Source organism: Prionailurus viverrinus, chromosome A1 (genome assembly GCF_022837055.1).
Source record: "Prionailurus viverrinus isolate Anna chromosome A1, UM_Priviv_1.0, whole genome shotgun sequence".
Lineage (NCBI taxonomy): Eukaryota > Metazoa > Chordata > Mammalia > Carnivora > Felidae > Prionailurus > Prionailurus viverrinus.
This window is the reverse complement of record NC_062561.1, coordinates 150,344,273-150,368,368: the sequence shown is the minus strand read 5'-3', so window position 1 is coordinate 150,368,368 and position 24,096 is coordinate 150,344,273. Positions and strand designations below refer to the sequence as shown.

The following is a 24,096-nucleotide window of genomic DNA, read 5'->3' as shown; positions in this document are numbered from 1 at the left end:
CCAGCCAAGCTTCATTGAGCACATTTATTGTTCAATGACAAAGCTGAAATCACTTTGTTCTATCAGTTGACTTTCCACTGAACTCTGAAAAAAGTAAGCAATTATTTGGTGCATGCTATTTATCAGAATGAATGCTTGCTTGCTTTATTGTAAGCTTCCAGATTTGATCAGTCACACTAGAAATGATAATACCCTTCAGCAATTATGGTATTTGTCATTTGTTGCTCTATTGTATATTTCCCTAAGCTCCGGATGAAAAACAAATCTCTTTTGAGTGTTCCATGTATAAACCATTCAGTAACAGCTACAGTAGGAAGGGCTGCTCAGCACTGATGAAGCTTGGTTAACGAAAGTAATTGTGGATTTCCTTTCCCAGTTTTCAGCCTAAAACTTTCCACACAATAAAGTCCAGGTGGGCATGGTGGGGGGAGGGGCTGAATGTGCTTTAGATAGATGGTTAACTTCTGGCAAATAGCTTTTTATCCGTTGCTCTATTCTACTCTTTCCAAGAAACCAAAAGATTTGCCTGTTTTTTGATTTGGGGAATGTATTGTTTCTTCTCATTTTTTCAGTCTTGTAGAGAAAATAAGTTTGTTCTTTTGGGGATAAAACTTAAGTTCCCATCTAAAATTATGGTTTGAACATTTTTCCTGATACCAACTATTTACATTAAAACTCTCTTTACTCAGTAAATGTATAATGACTATTTATCTTTGGACAACATTATGGGGGGACAAATATGAGTTCATAAAGTCGTTTCATCTTTTCCCTGATGTAGAATTTGTGACCTAGTACCATGACTAATACGGAAAGCTGGGATGAAAGAAAATACTTGCCACTCCAAATAACCAGGAAAAGCTTTATTATTAGAGGAATAAAAGGGAGAATGATAGAATTTTCAATGTATTCAAAGATAAACTACTTTCTTCTATGTGTATTTCAGTTCCTTCCAAGTATACATATGTGGCTGAGATTTGTTGTATAGAATTGTCAGCTATAACTCTGTCAAAAGTTGAGAGGTATCTACCAAAAATTATGGCATTAATTCTAAAATAGTTAGCCTATAGTTCCTCTTGTTCTCTGTATCAAAATATCAATATAAATTTTCCTAAAGGGCCATTCTTTAACAAAACAAGATCATATATTTTTGAGAGAATAGAGTTTTTCTATTATCTGTTGAAAAGGAAAGGCATCTATCTATTCCTTCCAAAATTATATCAAATTATTAAGTTTAACATGAAAAAGAAAAGGCAAGTAATACCCTCAGACTTCTCTACACAGTACTCTGTTACCTGATTCATCAGTAGTGCACTCCTAATAACTCTGAGGCTTATGACATTCTGAAGGCACACAAAGAAAAGGTTAGCAGTAGTGACTAATGTTTTGCATTGAGTTAATAAAGTCCCGTCTGTCTATAATAGATTCTTGCACACAGAGTAAAAGGTATAAGTAGAATAGTACTCTAAACTGTTCTAGATCACTCCTAAAGGATTTCTCTACAAAGGATTTCTTTGTCATCACAAAGGTACTAAGTAGACTAGAAATAGAAGAGTTGTACCAATTTCTTGTTAATGTTTGCCTAGAGTTTAATTTGTTTGAGAGGTCAAGCCTTATAGTTTCTTGAATAGGAAATCAGAGTGAAATTAGGTGGAATACCTTACAGACAGTGGGCCTACTTTGGGAGTTACTATACAGAATAAATCAAAGTCCTTTTCCACAAAACATCTCCTCAAATGTCTGAGGGTAGCAACCATATTTCCCCTGGCATGAATGGCTTCTTCAACCATTCCTCAAATGACATGACATCAAGTTCCTTCTACCACTCTCCCACCTTTCCAAATTATCCTGGGGAGGCCCAACTGATTCCAAGGAAAGAAATGTTATTACCAATGTCATTCTAGATATTACAGTATGAGAAATATCATCATGAATATGCCTTCAGATCACATTAGTTCTTGGAAAATAAATCACACAGTTGAGCCATACTGAATTTGCTGTCAGCCAATCCTAGAATTCTTTCCCATGCATGCTATCGCTAAACCAATTCCCCTCGTTGTGCTTTGATCCAAATTGTGTCTTTTGATTCTGGTTCAAGGCTTGTAACAATCCCTGTCAAATTTTGTATTGCTTGATTTTGCTTATTTTATACTATTCATTTGAATCCAGGTTTTGGCATCACTGTTTTCGCTGTCCATCTTGGCTTCATGTCACTGGCACATGTGTAAAACACACACTCAAGGTTCTCACATGAATTGTTGGTATAAGTTTTAGGACATAAAAGGACATAAAATAGGACAGGGTTAGGTATTGTTATATGATATCTAATAACTGCCTCAAAGTTATCCATTAATTAATTAGCATCTTACAATGATTCAAACAGGTACTAATATATATTTTAAATACTCTGACAAGTATTATATGCCATGTGCTGTCTGTCTTATGCCTTGATGAATTCTAGTTACATCCTGCCTGCCATGTTTTTCTGATTTCTAAGTCAACTTACTCATTGAAAGTTATGGCCCTTGCTTTCAAAATATTTGGTCATAAAAACAGGAAACAAATAATTTACACACACTTATCTGGGTTTGCACTTTCACAAAATGTGTTTTTATGTCTTTTCCACTAGAAACCCCAAGTTTTTGTTAACTGTAATAAATAAATTTCTTGTAGAGCTCAAATTTATCTTATACATTGACAAAATCAAGTATCTCAAGGTTCCATTTTCTTTTCTTTCTTTTTTTGTTTTAAGAGACAGAGAAAGCACGAACATGAGCAGAAAGAGAGAGAGAATCTTAAGCAGGCTCCACCCCCAGCCACCGAGTACCCCCAAAGGTTCCATTTTCAAGGTTGGGTCACAGCTGTGTTCATCAACTGTAACTATTTACATGAAGATTAATGAGCTTCTGATTACCAAAGACTTCATATCTTTCTAATAAAATGGCATAAATTATTTTATAGTAGTTATAGTTCCTTTTTTCTCTATGCTAATTTTTTTTTTTTTTTGCTGGTCATAAGAGCTTATCTCTTTTTACCCAATTATTTTCTCATTTCTTAGTTACAATTTTGATGGTCTAGAATACTAGAAATGCTATTCATTAATGACTGAGCTCTTGTGTCCACAGATACTTCTAATACTCTCTTTTAAGGCTCTAGTTCAAAGTAAGGCAATATTCCTGAGTATAGTTCTCAAAGTACATGCTGGCCTCACTGTCATTTCTGCCATCATTTATTTTTTCCACTCCAAGTTGCTATTCCTATATTTGATATCTAATGCAGCAATAACATTCCTAATGATTTCCTAAGAATTTACAACCGCATGACTAAAGATATAATATACCAAATATATAAAGAGTCCATACATACTAATATAATAATATTGACTCAAAATTAATAAAATTAAATTTAATAGGCAGTTTTAGGAGGGTTACATTAATAGCTGTATTATTAAATAATTACATAATTAAAATAAATTGTGTGTTGTATTATAAATTATTATATAGTAAATGGGATGAAAAATAAAATCGTTAATAAAGTGTTAATTTTATAAAAATAAAAGATTATAATGGAAATATACAGCATTAAACCTTACTGATTTATTTCACTATCACCATTCTTAGAAGAAACCACTGTAAGTACCAGATATTTGTAATATAGTGCATCTTTAGTATCACCCTGACTTCATATAAAAGGCTAGCATAATTCATATAACTAGACAACCATCATTCCCATCAAGAGCTATCTCATAGTATCTAAACTAGGTCTTACTGTGCGATTAACAATAGGGCAGTCTTTCAGAGTAAGCAACCTAATGACTTAGAAAGATCATCAGATCCCTATATACTATAACTTGCCCCAGAAGTGGGGACAAGAAAAGACTGGAAGAAAATATAGAATCAAGATCTAAGGCAGTGGTTCTCACCTGGGACCAAGTTTGCTCCTCAGGATACGTTTTTGGTGTCACAGTTTGGGACATGCCACTGGGATCTATTTGGTTACTAGCCAGCCTGGACTACTAATAGCACTAATGCAGAATACCACTAATGCAGAAACAACTTTATATTTTAAAGCTATTTTTTTTGTTTTTTAATCCTAAGGGCATAGTACCTTGTATAAAGTCAATCTATTTTATACTGAAAAATCAAGGGACTGCCCATGGGATTATACCACCAACACTCTGACCTTCCTTTTTTCTCATATTATTAACAACCTTCTGAGCAGGAATTAGTCTTTATTGTTCAAGGTTACTTCTGATTAAACCCCTAAAAGGTCATAAACAAACTGCAAAAACACTCCTCCATAATCTCCTAATAATATAATCAATGTTTGGAAAAACAGTAAAACATATGGTTTGTAAAATGAAATGGAAGACTGTGTTTAAATGTCAGATTGACTACATAATCCATTAAAATGTGTTTATACATATTTCTCTTCAGAGCTGGATTGTTTTTCTAATATTTAAAGAGATTTCCCACAAAAAGATTCCAACTCCTGAAATGTCTACAAAATAATATCCTCAACTATATGTGAGAAAGACTTCAACAACTTGGATAATTGCCAGGAAAACAATGGATTTTTCCAACACTCTTTCAAATGTTTTGAGAAATGAGTTTTAAAGGTCACTGTACCATTGAGTTCATTCTCTCTTCTTAGTTCATACTCAAGTTTGTCTCATGTGCTGTTGGAAAATAATAAATATTCAGGCATGACACAATGAATGTTCTAAACCAAAAGAAAATCTAAAATATGACTAGGTAAAGTGAATGAAGTTTTGTAGACATTAGATCTTTTTCAAAGATACTTTAATAGAACTATCTCCAACAATACTCATTTTCTGCACATAATCAAGCACCTTGTACCTGGAGAGAACTATAGCACCCAAGGGAGACTGAGGATGAAGTGAGGAGAGTGGAGGCAGAAATCAAAAAGGTGAATTTTTCATTGTTTTCCTATGAAGGCTGAATAGCACAGCTATCTGTTTTGTGTAAAACAGAGAATCCAAAGAGTAGCTTCAAGTATCACTGGGGTTTCAGACAGATAGAATCAATCTAACAGGATATCACAGGAGGGCAGTTTCAATTTCTTTCCCGTGTCCCTCTGGAGTTTAAAAGAGAAATAAGGAAAATCTATAATGATGGTTTTAATGAAGCACAAGTGCTTCTAATATTTGGAATTCATATTTCTGTGATGCTATAATATTTATGGTGGAAATATTTATATTCTAGCTTAGTGATCAAAGGAGATGAAAAATTCATTGTTTAAAGAGAATTAAGGAGTCGGAGTTATGACTAGAGTATACTTTTACACATTCATTCGACTAATATTTGTTAAGAATATATGTCCTGTGCAGATGATAAAAACAGAATGAAGGAGGATATCAACCATACCTTAATTAATGTTTCCAGGGATTAGAGTGATAATAATAAGAAGGCTCTTTGCTTCTTCTCAGAGAAATGGATCAGAGCACACGAGTGTACATGTTAATATAAGAGGCCCAAAGCTCTTTTATGTTAAAAGACAATGTACTGGTTATGAAAGTGGTGTTTCTCAGTTTTACATCCTTTGTTCTCAGCTTTGGGATACTAGGGCTAGGATTCAGCAAACTGCTCTTGTGTTTGCCACACAGCTATGTAAAGGGGTGTTAGAGGGAGCCTGGGAGGCTGGAAACCAATAAAGGGTGGGTTCTGGGGCTGGCTCCCTGTGAAGGTCACCACAGCCATTCTTCACCCCAGCACCAATAACCCCAGGTTTTTGTTCACTACCACTTTAAAAAGCCAAGCTTCATGGTGCCTGGGTGGCTCAGTTGGTTAAGCGTCTGAATTTGGCTCAAGTCACCATCTCATGTCTTGTGATCTCCTGGTTTGTGAGTTTGAGCCCCATATCAGACTCTCTGCTGTCAGTGCAGAGTCCGCTTTGGATCCTGTGTCCCCCTTTCTCTCTGCTTCTCCCCTGCTTGCTTTCTTAAAAATAAACATTTAGGGGCGCCTGGGTGGCGCAGGCGGTTAAGCGTCCGACTTCAGCCAGGTCACGATCTCGCGGTCCGTGAGTTCGAGCCCCGCGTCGTCGGGCTCTGGGCTGATGGCTCAGAGCCTGGAGCCTGTTTCCAATTCTGTGTCTCCCTCTCTCTCTGCCCCTCCCCTGTTCATGCTCTGTCTCTCTCTGTCCCAAAAATAAATAAAACGTTGAAAAAAAATTTTTAAAAAATAAACATTTAATAAAAAAGAAATAAAAAGCCAAACCTCATGGTGTTCCCCCCTGGAGTCGCCAGGATTCCCTGGCAGTGCTTGAAGGTCTGAGCTACACGCTGTTCCACCTCCAAACTTCTAAACCTTTATAGTTCCTGCATCTTTCTTCCTCCAGGCCTAAAAGGCATAGAGCTTCCTGTATAGCTTCCACTGCCATGATACATCAGTGTTTTCTTGTCTTTTCAGTCTTTAATACTAGTTCAAAATTATTTATAGTGAATTCTGTTAAAATAACAAGTGGTTTTTGACTGGACCCCAACTGATAGATTAAGTACCTGACAGCATGTTGTGCTGATTTCTGCTAAAGCTTTAACATTAGATGTTATCAGGATCACGACAGACCAAACAGCACACTGTCACATATTCAGGCAGAGCACTAAAGTCCTTTTGGTTGATGATATTTTGGGAGTAATTGTATGTGGTACATTATTTAAGCACACACACCTTTTTTTTTTTAACGTTTATTTTTTTGAGACAGAGAGAGACAGAGCATGAATGGGGGAGGGTCAGAGAGAGGGAGACACAGAATCTGAAACAGGCTCCAGGCTCTGAGCTGTCAGCACAGAGCCCGATGTGGGGCTCGAACTCACGGACCATGAGATAATGACCTGAGCCGAAGTCAGACACTCAACCGACTGAGCCAGCCAGGCGCCCTCACACATGCCTGTCTCAAATGTGTTGCTATTTGGGAAACATTTAACATTTAGTGGCTTAATATTTAGAAAACAGACACATTTAAATGAATAAGATCAGATAAAAGAAAGATAAAATGGTACTGTTCCGCAAGTGGGTAGGTACATGCTATGAATATCTGTAGCATTCCTGTGTTTGTTACATTTAGTCTCCGAACACTCATTCAGTAACAAACATTTGCCATAATAGGTCTCTATTTTCCTGATTCTTATGGAGGCAATGTTGATGTTGGTTCATTTAGTCTTACATCTTCACTACTGCCCATGGTTTACAGCAGCAAAGAGGGGTGTGACAACACCACGTTCATCTTACACTCAATGACATTAAAAAGCACATTCTGAATACAGTTGACTTTTTAATTTTTTTTAATGTTTTATTTTTATTTTTGAGGGAGAGACAGAGCACAAGCAAGGGAGGGGCAGAGAGAGAGGGAGACACAGAACATGAAACAAGTTCCAGACTCTGAGTTGTCAGCACAGAGTCCAACACAGAGCTCGAACTCATGAACTATGAGATCATGACCTAGCCAAAGTCCCACATTTAACCAACTGAGCCACCCAGGTGCCTCTGAATACAGCAGACTCTTGAACCACTCAGGTTTGAACTGCCTGGGTCCTCTTAGACACGGATTTGTTTTCCCCACAAATACAGTACAGTACAATAACCTATTTTCTTATGATTTTCTTTACATTTTATTTTCTCTAGCTTACTTTATCACAAGAATACAGTAAATAATTCATTTTACACCCAAAAAATGTGTTAATTAACTGTTTATGCAATTGGTAAGGCTTCCAGTCAACAGTAGACTGTCAGTAGCTAACTTTGCGGAAGGTGAAAGTTCTACGCAGATTTTCGACCATGCAGTGGGTTGGTACGCCTAACCCCATATCATTCAAGAATCAACTGTACTTCCATTCACATCACACCAGGTTGGGGGTAGCATCTTACCATTTGCCTGGTTTGATCCCTATAAAGTAATCATGATTCACCTTTGCAATTTTTTTTTTTCAAGTGCAAAACTGCCCTACCAACATAACTCACTGTACATTTTACTTGATTATAGTTAAAAAATTCAATATTTCTCCTGGATGATATGTGGAATTCATCATTTTTTAAAAAGTTTAATAACTCAAGAAAGGTATTAATATTCTCTTCTAAAACTCCGAATACCTGAATGATTGACATTCTTCTGTACCAGATTGGTATTTTTGTACTTTTTCTCTGAGATCGTAGGAGAACTTTATTCTAAAACACCACTTATTAAAATGCTTATGTGATATGTGTAGAGGCCACTTTCAGGCAATAAGCTTGATCAATGGAAACCTAAGTAAGGTGGAAGTTGAATCCAAGCAGCTTCATTAAGTGGCCCACCTTGAAACAGTCATAGGTCCTAATTGACCAATTACAACCAGGCACAGTTCCTAAAATTACCAAAAAGGGAAAATTCCATACAGTCCCATACCTCCTCACACAACTCTATAATTGTGGGTCCACTGCTTTGTGGTAGTCTCTCTTTTCTGTCCTGTCCACAGCTCCTTTGTGGTGTATTCAATAAACATTTATCTCTCTACTTCTGCTTTGGGTGAGTTCTTTCACCACCTGCACCACTGGCGTCCATCTTACTGGGTTGCCCCACATTTGGTGCCCCCTATCCAATCAGGAGATCCCCACAATATGTATTTGGTTAATTTATATTCTTAGTGAACAACTGTTTTTTTCCCAAGGAAATTTTCTGAATCCTGTAACATCCATCTTTTCCCCCCACACCTAGGTCATGTCAGAGTGGATAGGACTTCTGCTACATTCTCCATGTTTGCAAAGATACCATAAAACTTTGAAGTTAATGGTTCCTAACCAATCCCATGTTGCATTTATCACATTCCCCACAAATGTGAATCTCTTCTAGGATTCCACTGAGAACATAAACATTGTTGGGAAGCACAGTTTATGAGGCCTGCTGTGTGGTCTCTGTTGACATTTCCCCCAGTTGTTTAGATACATAAAAAGATTTTCTTCTAATCGTCACACAGATGTGTACAGAAGTATGCCAGATCCTTAGGCAATCACTCTGTAGGTACATTGATTCCCATGAATATTACAGCAAGTTATAGGTGAATATCCTGGTGATCTATTTTTATTTATTTATTTATTTTTAATTTATTTTTTAACATTTATTTATTTTTGAGACAGAGAGAGAGCATGAACAGGGGAGGGTCAGAGAAAGAGGGAGACACAGAATCCAAAACAGGCTCCAGGCTCTGAGCTGTCAGCACAGAGCCTGATGCAGGGCTCAAACCCACAGACTGTGAGATCATGACCTGAGCCGAAGTCTGACGCTTAACCAACTGAGCCACCCAGGTGCCCCCTGGTGATCTATTTTTAAAGTTGATTTAGAATTTGGGGTGCCTGGGTGGCTCAGTCGGTTGGGCGTCCGCCTTCAGCTCAGGTCATGATCTCCCCATTTGTGAGTTCAAGTCCCGTGTAGGGCTCTGTGTTGACAGCTTGGAGCCTAAAGCCTGCTTTGGATTCTGTGTCTCCCTCTCTCTCTCTGCCCCTCCCCTACTCACACTCTGTCTCTCTCTCTCTCAAAAATAAACATTAAAAAAATTTTTTGTTAAAAAGTTGATTTCAAATTCATTATAATAAGGTATATTCTGATTCTCCCAATAAATCCAGAAGTTCTACAAGCTACTTTAAAATGCTGAGTGTTGCATGCCAAAGACCTTCGTAGATGCTTCCTAGATCCTTATTTTAAACACACAAGGAAAGAAAATAAAGCCTTCTAATTAATGTTAAGGATAGAATCAAATATTTCTTCTTCTGAATGAACCTCAAAAGGGCTTTTCATGTGACTTTGGTAAGAACTACAAAAGTGAGATCTGATTCTTTAGTCACTGTAGAAAAATACTAATTTTAATAATTATTCTCTCTGCTTAGAAGTGTGATATTTAGCCAAGGACCACCTTTATTTCAATGGTGTATCCTGATCTTGAAAAGTCTCTCATCATTGCTTTCAATTTCTGTATTACAACTTACTTTTTTTCTTTTCTGTAAATTCAAACCAACATTTTACATGGAAGTTTACAGAGTAGGAAATAGAAACTATGGTATAGTAACAATGAAATGATGGCAATTTCTACAAACAACAAAGACTAACAACCATGAATCAACTGTGCTTGTCATTAAATGAAAGCTTATGTTCCACCCAAGTCACCACTGGTGGTGATAGGCCATGCTCCCCAAAGTCCTTTGTTAAATTCTGCATCCTTTCTGCCAGGACTTTTCTCTATCACTTTACCATTTTGATGAGTTCTTTAGATTAGCTTGTTACCCACTTGTTCCTTTACAAGATGAAATATAGGATAGGTCCTCTTCCCTGTACTTCAGAGTACAGGAGAAAGAATAGGGGAGACTGGAGGGAGAGAAATTCCAGCTGTGTGGCAGAAGGAACTTTGCATGGAGCAACACTTGTGGCTGGACAGGAAGACTTACCAAACTTAATCTTCACTGACCTCACAGTTTTGCTTGGGGCCTGTACTCTGTACCAAAGAGGATATTCAGGACAAGTATTTCTGGTTACGTTTTAAATGTCCTATAATTCTTGCTCAATAGTAATAATCAGAGAACAAACAGCATAAAGAATCCACTGTATGCAAGACACTTAAAGTACATTTCTTCTGGAGAAAGGAACACACAAAGGCAAGTGACTGATGGCAGAGAGGGTGTGAGAAAGGAGAACTCAAGAGGTTGTAAGTTATAGATTAATTGGGTAGTTTGTTAAAGCAAATAGGAAACTGGCGCCATAACTGGAGTTGGTTTATACACCCACTCTCGTAAGGCACAGGCAAACAGGTAGGTTCACAAAATATTCTGTGGTAATATAAAGAATTCTCCATTAATTATTCTTTTTCATGCTCTGTGTCTGTGAGAAGAATCTATGTGTTCCAATAAAAAAGATTTAAGAATTAGTTATAATGGCATCCAAACCAATAGAAGTTAAAGATATAAAACATCTTTTAGAGATTAAAAGACAAATGGTCCTGGGGCACCTGGGTGGCTCAGTCTGTTGAGCATCTGACTTCGGCTCAGGTAATGATCTCACAGCTCTGTGAGTTTGACCCCACATCGGGCTCTGTGCTGATGGCTTGGAACCTGGAGCCTGCTTTGGATTCTGTGTTTCCCTCTCTCTCTGCCCCTAACCCACTCACTTTCTGTCTCTGTCTCTCTTAAAAATAAATAAACATTTAAAAAAATTTTAATAAAAAAAATATAAATAAATAAATAAATAAATAAAAGACAAACAGTCCTTTAGCTGTTTTGTATACATGAGAGAATAAAATATCCAATAAGCCATTAGCTTTTTCACTCAGGTTTTTTGGGTGAGAAACCACTAGGTGACAGTGTGACTTTAGGACAAAATGAGCACATCTTTTCTGTGTTCACTTCAACCCTAAGGTTTGAAAATTTAACATTTAGGCTTAAGCTATGTTATTTTGAGAGACAACAAAAACTACTACTTCTAGAGTTGCTTTCAGGTTTAAAAAATGAGTTTAAAAGTTGAAAATAGTTTCTACTATTCCAGTTGACTCAATTTCTCTCTTCATAGTGGGATGGGGTTTTTGGTAAGAAATTACTTAAAGGTTGTCATCTCCTTGGGTGTTGTAGAAGATTCTTACGGGAGGGGACCACACCATAGCACCTTTCTTTTTAAATCTGAGATGTTCATTTTCCTGATCTGCCTTCAGGGAAAGCATAACCCAGAGAGGCAACAAGTTGAGAGAAATAAGGTATCTTAGGTCACTGCTGTCCCCAAACTGGTCTCCTGGTATAAAGTATGGACTCGGATAATCTGACGCAGTAATATGAGTCTGCCATTTTTATAGGCTCTACCGAACTGGTGGATAGTGGACATTGTATGTGTTTTTGGACCCAGCTTCAAGTGTTCTCCTCTTACTTCTGTGAGAATCTTTGATTTCCCTAGATAAGGGCATTTGTCCAGAGAGTAGACTTGGTAGAGGGAATGTGTATTCATCCCATCCCTCTCACTCTCATAGTGCAGTCAGAAAAGGCAGGTAGATGACTGAAATTGGGAGGTTTGACTTCTCAATAGATGACAAAGTTACAGGCATAGTTAAAAAGTCAGTCAGCTTTATGTCGGCCAAAGTGTTCCTCTCTCTCAGACTCTGAGTTGTCAAATCTTTCCAATAAACTTCACTTTTTCCCTTAGGTAGACAGTCAAATTTTGTTGCATATAATCAACAATCACAATGAAGAATCAATGAAGACACATTAGGTCTTCAGAAAGTGACTTCTAATTCTGTTTGAAGGTAAGCATTCCCCTAAATAGGATAAACCCTGCTAGTAATGGCTCTATAAAGAATTATGTCCATAAGGACAGGATTAAGGATAAAGAGAATTATAGTAAAAAGCAAGGACTGCTTCAGACATTTGGAAAATAAATAAATGATCTCAACAATAGTCTGACCCAGGGCGTGGCATGGAACAGATGCAGGAATGACACAAGAGTCAAATGGTGAGTACAGAGTAATAGAAAAAAATGTTGCAATAACTAGATTCTAAGATATTTCAGCCTGAAGAAGAAAATGTAAGGGTTAAATCAAAATATGAATAAGTACATGAAACTATTACATTATTCAAAAATATTTACTAAAGATGTAGCACATGTCTTACATTACATAATTGCCTTTCTTCTCCCTTAGAAGATGAGGTTAGAAAGAAGTCACATTCTAAAAAAGATATTCTACTTGAAAATAATTATTTAAAGGCAGGGGGTGGTTGAAATTTTATATGGAAGATCTATGGAAGAATATTTTTTTTCCACTCTAGAATGATTTAAATATAAATGTGTATTAGGAAACTCTGCGTATTCTGAATTCTACATAATAAGCAAGTATTGTTATAATAAATTTTCTTTCAAGGAACCCCCACTGCATAGAACACGGCCATTTAGCATGTCATCAGAGGAACAATGGCATCATCAATACCTTGGCTCTTGTTAGAAATAGCAAAATCTCAAGCTGTACTCAGGATCTATTGGCTCAGAATCTGCTTTATAACACAATACCCAAGTGATTTGAGAAGTATGAGAAGTTCTTATATTGAGCACAGAGAAATATTTTATTGAGTCCAAGTCTCCTGGTTTCTAAGCTACTTTTTACAAGTCAACAAGACATCTTTAGAACATAAATTACTTGTGGGTGCCCAGGTGGCTCAGTCAGTTAAGTGTTCAACTTCGGCTCAGGTCATGATCTCACAGTTCATGGGTTCAAGCACAATGTCAGGCTCTGTGCTGATAGCTCAGAGACTGGAGCCTGCTTCAGATTCTGGTCTCCCTCTCTCTCTGGCCCATCCCCCACTCATGCTCTGTCTCTCTCAAAAATAAATAGAACATTAAAAACAATTTTAAAAAGGAACATAAATTACTTAGTTCTCTAGCATTTGTTTCATACTTGAAGTTCTAGGCTAAAGTAACTAATTATGCTGACAAGTAATATTCCAGGTTGAAACAATGTGGTCATTTGAAATGACCTTTAGACTCAAATCCAGAAATTAAAATAATTTTAGTGAAGTCAATCTTCTAATTTATACAATCATGATACAGAAAGTTAGAAGAATAAAAACTAGCATGCCTTAATTTTAAACAAATGGTTGTATATAGCCACAAGAAGTGAATCCCCTGTAATACGACTTTACTGTACTTTTAATAATATCAATTTGCAAAATTTAACAGATGTGCTAAATACGTATGAGACATACACACATCCATACAGACTTATAGATTTGTCTCCAGAATCCAAAATACATGCCCTTGTATAGTCCCCTCCTATGCTGTACTTACAGCACAATAGAATATGGTGGAAATGATGAATTTCTAAGGTGGGTTATAAAAAACATCAACACCTCCACCATGTTCCCTTGGACCACTTGCTTTGGGGGAAGCCAGCGACCATGTTGTGAGAGCACTCTAGCAGCCCAACAGAGAGGTCTATGTGGTAAGGAGTACTATTTTGCCAGCCACTTGAGAGAACCATCTTTAGAAGCAGACATCCCTGCAAAACAGTTTGGTTGCAGACCCTGGACCGGCAGGAGACCACTCCTCCTTGACCCACAGAAAGCAGAAGTAGAAGTTATTATTTTCCTTGAAATAACTAGTTATGCAAAAAAAAATAATTCTAGGTATATAGATTTACTTGACCTGAGATTGGTATCGCATTATATCATAAAACTGTACTCTATAAAGCAGGTTTTAAAATCAGCTGTAGTAAGTTTTTAGAAATCATCTAATATAGCACTTTATTTCCAGCAAGGCCTCACTTAACCCATTCAAGATAATTTTACACACTTTATCTGAAGATTTAGGAAGATATTTTCTAGCAGTTGCTATGAGGATCATCAGGAAGAATTTAAAACAACATTTGGTCTGCCATGAGTGTGTGATAGTAAAATACAGAAGTGGTTATTTTTTATGTACAACTTTAGTCTTGAGGGCAAAAAAATTCAGTGCAGACTCAAACTTGCATTACGGTTTCATTTTATTATTTTCAGGTGACTTCTTTGAACACACTGCACACATGTTTGCCTCATTATTTTTCTCAACATAGTTTTATTCATATAAATAAAAGTTATCAGAAAATAAGGAAAGCCATGTCCTAATAAAGAGGTGCCTGAGTCTGACCAAAAACCAAAGTAAGAGTGTATATATGGAGTGTATGTATTTGTGGTTTTTAGACTAACTAAATCCAAGGCTTCTGCAGCCAGGGATTCTGTCTGATGGTGTTACAGGGAGGTATGTGAAGTGGCTTTTTGCTGGGTGGGAGAATTCAGTAATTCACCTTTCTTGACAAAAGCCGAAGCCAGATAAAACTCACCTCACTCTCTCACGGTAAACAAGAGGGAGCCAAAGTCTGCTGGAGTTATTCTAACAGAGAAGAATTCTACAAGATCAATACAAATTGTTGACAACCTCATATAACATGCAGGCATTATCACAGTATAAGAAGAAAATCATCATGAAAGGCCAGTAACAAAACTACCCGGAACTATGTAAGTACAGTTCAAATGTGAATTTGAGTCCTTGTAGATTGATAATGAATAATACCAACAATTAATAATGAAGATCTTCACATTAGGAAGAGTCATTTCTCACCAACCAGTGTGCGATTAGATGAGAACAGAATTCACGAAAGATAAATAGAAGCTATAAAAAAGGAGAGGAGAGAAATCTGGGCCAGAACAGAGGCAATTCTCTCAGTCACAATCAACAAAAGTTTCATCAGTTCTCAGTAAAAGTCAATAACAAGTTAAAACCAGCATTCCACTCTTTTTTATTTATAGTTTACAGATGTAACTTGTTCAAGTTAACTGCATAATAAACTACATAGATATCATTCTAATAGGTCGTGGTCAGTTTGCTGATTCTCAATTCCTTTGTTATCTTACTTAAGTCTCAAGCTTAAGACCCCCTTGAACTTGGCAGACAATGTATCACAAAGTTTTGATACTCATAGAGCACAAAGAAGCACCATCTCTATTATCATACCTGTCTGCATATCTGGGCAATAAATATCGTATAGGCACAAGGAACAATATGGGCTCAATTAAATTGTCATTATCCAGAGTATGCATATACATATTTTGTTATGTGAGAATTGAACAACTGAGAGAAAGGACAAAATTTTGGATGCTTAACTGTGTGGGTTTAATTATTTTCTGAATTCGGTATACAATTGTTCCCTTGTCAAAGGGGGGAATGTACAAACATTAAGATATCAAAAACTGTAGTTAGCTCTAGGTATATATCATCTTAGGAATATATACTACTGTAATTGGATTATTACTGCCCTTCAGAGTGGGACACATGGTAGTTTGTCTCTTTCTGTAAACTTAGGAGAAAACTTGATTCTGGGAATTTGGTCTTTGAGGAAAGTAGCAGCTATCTCTAGAGAAAGGAGAGGCTCATTTTTTATATCTGCTGTATAGTTATGATCATGATCCTTCTATTTCAAGGACATCACTTTCTAGTCAGAGCAATGAGCTTTCTTCATCCCCAAAGGCCACCCAGTAATGATCTTCCTCATCTATTTTCACTGAAGCTACAGGCTATTGTCCATGCATCAAGAAGCTGTTTTTGTTTTGTTTTTTTGTTTTGTTTTTTTCCTGGTTCTGTGGCAGATTCTCCACGAACCCTTGTGGCAATTTTTTTTTCCTTCCTGCTATCTGTTTTCTCAAATGCAGAGATGTGTTCATTCTTTTCCTCTTCTCAGCAGGATATGGCTGGAAAAGATCTGAGAGCTTCCTGGGAAAACAAGTCACATAAATGCCAGATAATATTTTTTTCTTTACTAGGTTAATTCTATTTTGAGGGAGAAATTGAGGAACATGGGCAAAAAAGAAGGTGGCTTCAAGCAAGTTTGGCAAATGTTTTAGGAGACTAAACTGCTCAGTCCTGATATTTAAGGCATTAGCAAGAATAAATAGAAATACTCAGCAAAACTCTTTTCTGGGTATATACTGCAGTGAACACAGTTGAGCTCAGGAATCTAGAGACAGAAGAAAGCCATAAATCTGAATGCAAAATGTTGGAAGAAAGTGTTGGTGGAAAGAACAAAAGGAAGAAATAGAATCTCAAGACCTAAGGGGAATTTAAAATATTCACATTATGCTTCTATTTCAGCAAAGTCTGATTTTTCACTCTTCACTGTGTACACAGCCAAGGTTTTTGGTGAAGAGTTTAGGAAGAAGCCTGTAGTTCTTTTGTCTAATCTACTGGTAAGAAAATTTCAAGGTCTGCTTTCATGTGCTTTTGAGAAGGATTTCATTGTTACTTCCAATGTGTATATTGCATACATTTTTTCCCTTTTTGTTTCAGTTTCTATAGTTCAGGGTTTTGCCTCCTCATAATTTGTATCACTAACTCGACATTCTTCCTAAGCCAGTCTATTTGGCACATTGTGACCAGAATAGTCCTATTACTGCAGCTCTTCCACTCAAATCTTGTAGAGATTGCTCATTTTTACCCAACTAAGTACAAGTGTCTTGTTTGGGCATCCAAAGTCTACCATGGTTTGTTTCTAACTTACCTCTTTTCATCTTCCACATGTTTCTAATATCAGATCTTAGGTCTGGGTTGTTCCCCATGCCCTGAACAGGCTAGCACTTTGTTTACTCTAGACTTCACATACACTTTTCTCTTAGACCAGCATGTTTCTCTTATTGTTTCATAAAATAAAGATTTTATGAAAACCCATCTGTGAAATTTCAGACCACGTCCCATTTCCTGTCTCTACAATAACTTGCCTTATCCTTCATTTGATAGTAAGTCTTCCCCCATGACATGAGATTACAACATTTATACGTCCTGTTCACATAACCACTTACATTTTAATTCTTTCATTTATCTTCTTTGCCCTTTCAAGTCATTAGTCTAGTTTGGAGTCAGGGATATGAAGATGTAACACCTAGTGGTTATTCTTCTTAAGTAACTTACAGGCCACTGAAGAACACAAATGTGTAAGCAAACAATTAAAGTACACTGTGGAAATTGCTGCAAACAAGTGATATGGAAGTACCATATGAGCAGAAGAGAGGAATACCTAAGACTATTTAAGGAAGTAGCAATGGAATCTAATGAAAACAATCATATCAAAGTAATATTAGTAAGTAACACGAAGTGCCATGATACATATTTTAGGTACCATACAATTCCTTCAAATACAATTATTCTGACCACTTTCAGATAAAGGAACTGAGGCTCAGAGAAAAGTTACCAGCCTACATAGCTGGTAATTAGCATATCCAGGATAACACCTAGCTCTGTAGGAGAGAAAAGGGTCAGGAGTCAGAACCACATAGGGTGGCTGAGTTGCCCTGGGGTGGAAAACAAAACGAGGGGCAGGATGGTTTACATCTCAATGGGACAAGGGTGGGACTGCCTGGAATCAGTCCCGTACAGACAGTCTTTAATAACAGATTTCTTCTGGGGAATAGCTGAATTTGTGGTTTTGCTTCAGCAAGATGTGAAAAAGAGGCTATGGAAACTCCTGTGATTCCAGACATGCTGATGGAAGAGGGCCCACCAGGAAATCCTTCCAGAAGAACAGGTCAGATTAATTATCTTTGTGGCCCTAGTCCTCCTCCAATGGCTGGTGGATGAGAAGGTCAATGTCTACTCTGAGCAGGAGACAACTGGACATGTACATTCATAGCAGAAGGAAACCATCAAAGCAGAGGGCTGACCATGCTGGACAAGTCATTGAATGTGTGCACCTGAACATGGATTGCTCTGTGTCTACACAGACAAATGAGGTCATTCTGGGAATTGCCTCCCCAGGGATCTGGCATGACTAACACGCAGTTCTACTAATGCACATGTTCGTCTCATTATCTTTTTTGAGTATTTTATGAAAGTATTAATATAGTTTTAATAAGTAAAATATTTTTAGGTTACAAAACTTGACTTTTTTTTAAATTTTTTTTTCAACGTTTATTTATTTTTGGGACAGAGAGAGACAGAGCATGAACGGGGGAGGGGAAGAGAGAGAGGCAGACACAGAATCGGAAACAGGCTCCAGGCTCTGAGCCATCAGCCCAGAGCCCGACGCGGGGCTCGAACTCACGGACCGCGCGATCGTGACCTGGCTGAAGTCGGACGCTTAACCGACTGCGCCACCCAGGCGCCCCACAAAACTTGACTTCTTATTTTATATGATTAAAAACTGCAAATTTCAAGAAAAGTAAGAGGTGTGTATCTAGTGAAACACACAAACAAGCAAACAAAGCCAGATAAGGTGGAGGAGTGCTGAAGTGGCAGGAGAGATTCTGCCCTCCAGTAGAGAGCAAGTTAGTTGATTTGACATGCCAGGTCTTATCAAGTTTTCCTTCTCATCTGTTGCTTACATAGTTGTAGCCACACACTGAAGAAAAAGTTCTCACTTAGACTGAGCGGACACACAGGGTGGCCTCTGCCAGCGAAACAGAAGCAGCGGCAAACTGTATGGTCTTTATTTCATGTTCACCAGGTATAAACATCAAAGCATGGGAGGAAAACACAAGGAGCCTCCAGACATAGACCAAACACACATCTGATGTTTACGTGAAAACGTGCAGGGAAGATGTACAGTTTTAAGGACTGCTAGGCAATTACAGTGGGTCTCCCCTTAACTGGCTCCTGGGAGATCACGGGGCCCTGTTCTCATAGTGCTATCGTGTTCGACAGCCTCAAGACCAGAATATTGCTGATTTTCCAGCCATTACCCCAATCGTTTTCCTAGCGCTTGCAATACATTCTCTAGAAATAACTCCACATACAGTAGTGTCTTTAACTTGTTTATAAGAACATTACTGAGTGTAGACTGCAAGAAAATGTAGACTCTGCCAGGTTAAAGTCACTGGAATTTTAGGCAACTTAGTAAAAAAAATCCCCTCTTCCCATGCAGATTTGAAATAAATTGGAGCTACAGAGGAGGTCAAGAAATGGATGTGAAATCATCTTTTTAAAAAATATTTATTCATTTTGAGAGAGAGAGAGAGAGAGAGAGAGAGAGAGAGAGAGAGAGAGAGTGATCACCAGCATGAGCAGGGGAGAGGCACAGAGAGAATCCCAAGCAGCCTCTGCACTGTCAGCAAGGAGCCCAACCTCATGAACAGTGAGATCATGGCTTGAGCTGAGACCTGAGCTGAAATCAAGAGTCAGATGCTTAAGTGACTGAACCACCCAGGTACCCCTAGAGGTGAATTTGTCTTAGTGTTAAAGGCTTGGTTGGAAGCCAGTGAACCAAATGGCCTGAAAGAAACTTGCCTATCTTGTCACAGGCAGGTATAAAACACAGCAGACCTCACTGCAGAGGCCCAGCTGTCCCCACTGGGCATGCCTCACCTGAGCACACACAGGCTCTCAAAGGAGAGGGAAGGGGAAGGGCCAAGACAATACCAGTCATTCATGCTCCCAGTTGTACCAGTCCTTAGATGCTCATCCTCCTCTGGGAATGAGGACCAAGAAGAAAAAAGCAAGGCATGTTGCCCAAATGGACTCTCCACATGGAAACACATAAAAAGGGCAAAAGATTTTTACCCCCAGAGAAAGTTGTTTGCTATTAGTTATGGTTTTTCTTATGCAAGGCTATCCAATTGGAAATAAAAGTACAGTAAAAGGAGATTAAACTAAAAGTTAGAAAATGTGACTTCCAGTAAAAACTATGTCACCAATTGGTTTTGTGGCCTTGAAAAAAAACCGCCTGGGGTATTTCGTCATCTCCTCATTAGAGCTTTGGACTAGATCATTTCCTTTCCACTCTAAAATTCTAAAATCCAGTCATCTAGGAGACTGCTCTCTTCAACTCTACTGCTCTATGTGTGGAATGAAAAACGTGGACAATCATTCAATGTTTAACTTTCTCTTAAAGCTTTTACTGGCATTTTCTGAGGCCTGTGGTTTGGATTCAAGGCCGAAATGGAACTTAAAGAAGATTTCTAGCTATAAAGTATAGTAGGACACTGCAACAAAGTCACTAAATTCTGAAGCTACCCAGGATCTCCATGGACTTTGAATCACCAAGAGATTTGTTGTGAAGTTTCAGGATAGAACTTCCTAAATGCACACACTTTGGTTTGGTTTTGTTCTTTCAAAAACCTTGCCAAAATATGGCTAGCTTTCTTTACATGGTTATTACTTAGACTCAAGTTCTGCTTTATTTTGTATATGCCTGGACTCCAGAAGTAAACTCAAAAGGTAGCTTCAAAAATATTCTATACTTCTTGACATATGGTGGATAAAATGGGAAAAACTATTCAAGTGTGTAAATAAATCATGGGACTTTAGGACTATAGTGTATTAGTGAACATATATTGAAATGATTCTGGAAGACCAGATCCCTTGTAGAGAGGTAGCGTAAACACCGCTTTACACATGTGCTGAAATAGCAAAGTGGTGAATTTGTTGGTTATGATACATACATAAAATACCGTTAGTTACTTTATTGTATAGTCAGGGATTTTTCAGTATGTGTTTAGCCCAATTCTCCAATTCTTGGCCTTTCCCAAAATAATGCAAATCTCTGAAATAATGAATAGAAATTGAAGTGAAAGAGAATGACATTATTCAATTAGAATGAATACATTTAAGGACCAAGAAAATGGGAAAAAATAAAGGCAGTGAGGTTATAAAGCTTATGGAGTTTTCTAAGCACAATCAGGTAAGAACTGCTTAATATTCACAAATTTCTCCCTGCTCTTTCCCGTTATTTAAAAAAAAAAAAAAACAACTCCAAATTTCAGTACCTCTAATGAAATTGAATTTAAAATTTAAATTTGGGAAGGTGGAAGTGACCTCTAGCCCAAAGCTCTCCTCTTAGAGATGAGGAGACAGATTCTCAGAGTGGTTCATTAAATTGCCAAGGCCATAGAGACCATAAACAGTGGAGCCAAGAGGAGTTTCGGGTTTCTAATTCATTGTTCTTTTTGATAGTTGGTGCTACTTCCCTGTCTTTAATGAATTAACAGAAGAAAGGCCTCCACCTCTCCTTGAACGTGCTGTGGTGTCATAAATTCAATTCTGGTCTCCCAATTAATCATGTCGGAAAGACCTCCCCGCCCCCTCACCTCTTTTGAAATTCAAAAAAAGAGTAATCCAGTGAAGAGAGACCTTTTACTTTGCTTCTTTGTGCTTTCTCACCTTTTGACCTTTCCTCTGACTTCCTGGTATTGCTTGGGCTGGCTGCACAGTGTTTTGCTACCTGGGGAAAGATCATTCTCCCCATCCTGCTGATCCTCAAACAAAACCATGCTATGCTTTCCTTGTCTTCCTCCTTTTATGATTCTTGCCTTTTCTTCCTCCTTTGCTTTCTCCTTCTTAATTAGGTTCAAGGCAAGGTGGATGTCTGCTTCCAGTCCATTGTCCTGGAAATGAAATCTATGGCAAGGCCATCAGAGTTCTTTTTAAAACACAGACCTAGCTGTAGACACTGAATGCATTGAGAAATAACCCCCAAAGTTTTGTGTTTCTCATTAACTTTTAAAACCTTTGCTGACTACACATGCTCATTACATCGAGTTGTAAATGATGTTTGAAGAGAATGATTCCAGCCCACTCAGTGCACAAAGAGAATACAAACAAGCATTTGCAATTGCTTTTTCAAGGTGATACATGCTATAATATTGAGCTGAGTTACTGCTATAAAGTCTGAAGTCCCAGAAGTCTCAAACCACTGGAAAACAAATATGAAATGAAAATATATAATTTGTTTCATGTTAACTCTCTCACCTCCCACTGACTTATTAAATACAGGTGAAAGCTTTCTTCTCTAAGAAAAAGTGCCACATGAGGAACTCTGACTTCATGTTCCCTCTTCCAAATAGCTTTTGCTTTCTTCTCTGACTTGTTATTAATAATTCTGACAATGCTGGAAGCTGTAGCTATAAAGTGACAAATGCTGGCTGTTGAATAAACAGGACAGATGTCACCAAAGCCACTTGTTTTCCTAAGAACACGGAATTTGTTTTATGTTGCCATTTGTAATAAATATTATTATAGTTTTATCTTTTATCTTAACATTGCAGTGGTCCTTGGGTGACTGCAAAGGTGACAGTCTTGATGGTCATGGTTATGTCTATCCTTACAGTCCTCTGAGCAGCGAATCTGTCCTATCAAAAGGCCCTTAATCCACGACCAGAAACTCCACTGAAGATCGTCTTTTGAAAACCTATTTCCATCATGAGGCAAGTGTTTTAATGAGGGGAAAATGGGTCCAAGTGTCATATGCAGCCTTTATGCTTAACTTGATACAATGGTATGAGCAACGTAGATACTACCCTAAAAATATTAACTCTATAGCATTAAGTACAAAATTATAGTGCATTATAAGGAAACAAATAGCTCCAGGGAAAACACTTTAATATTGAATACCTGGAAATAATAGGCCTTCACACACAAATCATGCTTTTGTTGAGTAAATGATTCATTTTTGGAACAGTAAATCCCACCCAAATTCTTGAACAGATCTCTATAGGCTACCAGATTGAGAAAGAAAAAAGAACCTAAGAGCAACAAAAACAGTGATGTCTAGCCAGGCCTCCCCTAGTGTGAATTCTGGAAGCCAAGTTTGCTCCGTAGAGACTTTCCTTGCTGCCTCACATGTCACTGTCTCTCCTGGAGTCACTGCCAAGCTCTTCTAGGTTTTCCTTGATCAACAGAATGGGATGAGATGGTAGTATCCGAGTGTGCTATGCCTCACTTGGACTTTTCTTCCATTACTAAGATCACTGTCATTTCTTTGCTGCCATGGCCACTGTGCAGCTGTCTGCCATTTTCACAGTCATAGCTCTGGCTCATGTGCCCTATGTAGAGTGCTCAACACAGGACTGCTGCTCACTGTCCCTGGGACATTGGGACAAACACCCTTTTGTTGATACCTCTTCTTCCAAGAACCAGCTCTGAACCCTCCAGGTTTCAGGGTGTTTCTGCTTTTCTCCTAACCTCTATTTTCCTAAGATTAAGCAGCACCTGGGAAATGTATCCAATTGAAAAATGCGCTGTGTTCCCCCATGACCAGAAAACTGAGGTCTTTATTCTGTGACCTTTTTCTTTCTTTCTTTCTTTCTTTCTTTTTTTCTTTCTTTCTTTCTTTTTAGAGCTGGAGATAGAAGCTGAGGTGTATTAATTCTTTTTAAATTTTTTAATTTGTTTACGTATTTATTTATGAGAGAGCGAGAGAGAGAGCACAAGCAGTGGAGAGGCAGAGAGAGAGGGAAGGGAGACACAGAATCCGAAGCAGGCTCCAGGCTCTGAGCTGTCATCACAGAGGCCAACATGGGGCTTGAACCCATGAACTGTGAGATTACGACCTGAGCCCTAGTCAGATGCTCAACTGACTGAGCCATCCAGGCGCCCCTGTATTAATTCTTGATTTCTCCTCATGAGAAAACAAACTGATGTTCTATCTGCTTATGTTATCCCCTCTCCTTTGAGGTTAAATTGCTAGATATTGTCAAAATTCTTCCGATAAAACTTGCAGAAGATTTGACCCTTTGCTTTTGGGAGTCTCTTTGAGCTTTGAAATTATATTGGATTTTTGCCCATGGATTTTAGATAATTAACTCCTGAACAAATCATTAGTGGGAAGTACAAAGTGTAGTACCCTGAAATCTG

The 24,096-nt window shown here is 37.9% G+C and overlaps 1 pseudogene; it reads left to right on the top strand.

Moving 5' to 3' along the window:
- Window positions 1–17,851: 17,851 nt before the first annotated feature.
- Window positions 17,852–18,108, top strand: LOC125173664 (selenoprotein K-like; annotated as a pseudogene).
- Window positions 18,109–24,096: the final 5,988 nt, after the last annotated feature.